Source organism: Hetaerina americana, unplaced genomic scaffold (genome assembly GCF_022747635.1).
Source record: "Hetaerina americana unplaced genomic scaffold, ioHetAmer1.1.p SCAF_5, whole genome shotgun sequence".
NCBI lineage: Eukaryota > Metazoa > Arthropoda > Insecta > Odonata > Calopterygidae > Hetaerina > Hetaerina americana.
This window is the reverse complement of record NW_027287095.1, coordinates 22,616,707-22,619,199: the sequence shown is the minus strand read 5'-3', so window position 1 is coordinate 22,619,199 and position 2,493 is coordinate 22,616,707.

The window sequence follows — 2,493 nt, the reverse complement described above, 5'->3', positions numbered from 1 at the left end:
CCAAGGTTGATTAAAATAAATTAATGAAGTTCTATTTTATTTAATTTTGAGTACAAATGATTTAATTTTGTATGTTTTTTTGTATATTCCTCCATCATTATATCTAACTCTGATTATCAACTGAATAGATTTCTTTTCAGGATAGTTATTACGTTTTATTGCCACAATCATCTTATCCATTCACATCATATCAATATCATTACAGTTTGTTGTTCTTTAGGCAGAAAAAAAGACTGATGTGTAAGCCTGGAATCCATCTTTGGGAGTGTGTGATCATTTAACAAATAATTTTGGTGTGATGCATATGCATTTTGACACACATTTAACCCAAGGTGTGCCGAAATACAGTAAACACTCATTATTTAGAAACTTGTTTTAATAACATTTCTTCCTTACAAAGGGAAATCACTGGTCTCAGCAAAATATATGTTTATCTTAAAAGCATAGCCTGTTCTGGGTATAACATTACAAACATTAATCACAGTCCCAGGAGATAAAAATCATTACTTTTTACAAACACAAGCAGTTAAATTCCGGCTTTCAGTACGAGGTATGTCCAATAAATACGCGAACTGTGGCCATAAAAACTTTATTTTCAAAATTTAGTCAACATCGATTTTGTCCCCTTCAAAGTACTCTCCATTCGTTGCTTTGCACTTATTCCATCTTCTTTTCCACTGTTTAAAGCCCCCTTGAAAGTCCGTGGCAGTTAGATTTGTTAGTTTTCTTGTTGTTTCTTGCTTTATTGTGTCCACATCTTTCCAGTGATGTCCCCTCATTACATTTTTGCATTTTGGGAATAGGAAAAAGTCACGGGGTGCAAAATCTGGTGAATAAGGAAGATGGTCAAGGATGGTGATTGAATTTTTTGCCAGAAACTGGCAAAAAATTCAATCACTATCCTTGAGCAGCAGCTCAATCAATGCAGTTTGAACAGGTGCTTGAAACAGGTGGTTGAAGGTCATCCCGGCCTTGCATCATCCATGGCGTCTTGTCGGTCATCTGAAAACACTTAATCCACTTGAAAATGGATATTTTCTTCAGAGCATTATCACCTTAAACAGCCAACAACATTTCAGTAATTTCTTGATAACTTTTACTGCACTTCACCAAAAACTTAATGTTAATTCATTGCTCCGAGATGTCATCAATTTCCATTTCTGACAAACAGTAAAAAAAAAGGTCAACGGAAACTAACATAACTGGTACCATATGAGGTCTGTTCAAAAAGTATCACGACTTTTGTGTTTTTTCAAAAATTATTTATTTATTCATGAATATCTATTTTGTCCCCTTCAAAAACGTTTTTTCCAATCCTTGAAGCACTTCAAGAAATCATTTTTTGTGATCTTGTTCAGCTCCTCCTTCGATAGAGTCTTTATCTCATATATCGTAGCGTAGCATCATCCTTTCATGGGCCTCTTCTGTTTATAGAACATGAAAAAGTCGCTGGGTCTGGGGAATACAGTGGCTGTGGTATCATTGGTGTGTTGTTTTTGGCCAAAAATTCATGCACAAGTAATGATGTGTGAGCAGGTACGTTGTCATGGTGCAAAAGCCAATTTTTGTTCTTCTACAAATCTGGGCATTTGTGGTGAATTGCTTCGTGCAAATTCCGCATAACTCAGAGGTAATATTCTTTATTTACCGTGCTACCCTGTGGTAAGAACTCATGATGCACCATGCCCCTGCAATTGAAGAAAGCTATAAGCAAAACTTTCACATTCGACCAAACTTGGCGTGCTTTTTTTGGTCTTGGCTCGTGCTGCAGTTTCCATTTGAATGATTGAGCTTTAGTTTCCACGCCATACCATAAACCTATGATTCATCACCAGGTATGACCCTCTGGAGCAAATTTGGGTCGTCGTGGACAGAGTCCAACACCTCATTAGCAATGTTAATACGTTACTGTTTTTGGTGGAAATTGACCGATTTTGGTACGAATTTTGCGGCAACCCGTGTCATGCTCAAATCATTGGTAAAAATCGAATGGCACGTGTGACGCGGTATTTAATTTATAGATAAATTTTCCCCGATACCGCGAGACAAGGGAGGCCGTGACTCTACTTGTTTTGAGGGCGCCAGGCTAGCCGCATGGCTAGCCGCAGAGTCACGCCGCTGGCTGTCACCTGGCCCATCACACTCCTCGTCCCAGGGGAGGGCTCGCTCACCTTTGATGTGCCCCGGGGTGGGCAGCGGCTCTTCAGCTGAAATCACGAGGGACGCAAGGAGGCGCATAAAAATGGACTCCGACGAGTAAACTTCATAAGAACTATTTATTATCACAAGAAAAGGTGTGGGCGCTCCCAAGCAAACATGACGCGCGGTGCCGACGCCTGCTGGGCCACGATGTTGGGTGGCCGCTCGGCGGCAGCCGAAGATGGCCGCCTCGCTGTCGACTGCTGGGTCCCGATGTTCCGGTCGGGGCCTGCGGGGGGCCCACACGGCGAGGTCGGTTGCTGGCACGCGCACCCCCGGTGTTCGCAGGCTGTC